At 30.0% G+C, this 646-nt stretch overlaps 1 protein-coding gene across 1 annotated transcript in view; it reads left to right on the top strand.

The window, feature by feature from the left end:
• ROBO1 (roundabout, axon guidance receptor, homolog 1 (Drosophila)) overlaps positions 1–646 on the top strand; it is a gene marked incomplete at its 5' end in the record, with an annotated part of 114,859 nt that overhangs the window by 46,411 nt on the left and 67,802 nt on the right. The gene's annotated exons all lie outside the window — the stretch shown is intronic.

The raw sequence follows: 646 nt of genomic DNA, 5'->3' as shown, positions 1-646 counted from the left end.
CTGAACAGTAGTTGTTTTACTCTCAACATAAAGCGATAAGACCAAAGTGTTGTAGGGCTTGGTATTTGTAACATGGATTTAAAAAATTCTATATTTTTGGACTTTTACTGTAATTATCTTATACCAACTACCCTTTTTTGATTGATTTTTTTGTCAGTATCTGTGTATATTTTCGAAATGCATGATTTTTACATTTTTATTTTCAGTCTGTTCTTTCAATTAGTGATATGTGGTTGGAATGCTTTCTAACATGCCTTTCTTTTGTAAGCGAAGTTAGCCTGCCGGGATCTGTGCCATTTCAAAGTTTATGAAAATTTTCAACTATGGGTGAAAGATAACTTAATATTAGATAATTTACCACTGACAATTTCTGTTAAAAAATCTAATATTTTGCAATAAATCTCTGGTTTTGAATATTTTAGTGAAATTGAGGGGTGGGGGGAAGAAAAGGGTTAAGAATCTTTTCAAATTAATTTTAATTGTGGTTTAGTTTGCATTTGCAATTTAATAGTGAGCATTATGACCTTGATACAGCGATCTTATACTAAAGAGATTGGTGTGTGGGCTAAATGCCTCAGCATATTATTAATTTTTTAATAAACTTCCTTTATAATAGCTATTAGCCTCAGAAAAGTATTTTCCATTT

Source organism: Fulmarus glacialis, unplaced genomic scaffold, assembly GCF_000690835.1.
Source record: "Fulmarus glacialis isolate BGI_N327 unplaced genomic scaffold, ASM69083v1 scaffold7839, whole genome shotgun sequence".
Classification (NCBI taxonomy): domain Eukaryota; kingdom Metazoa; phylum Chordata; class Aves; order Procellariiformes; family Procellariidae; genus Fulmarus; species Fulmarus glacialis.
This window is presented reverse-complemented; position numbering and strand designations above follow the sequence as displayed.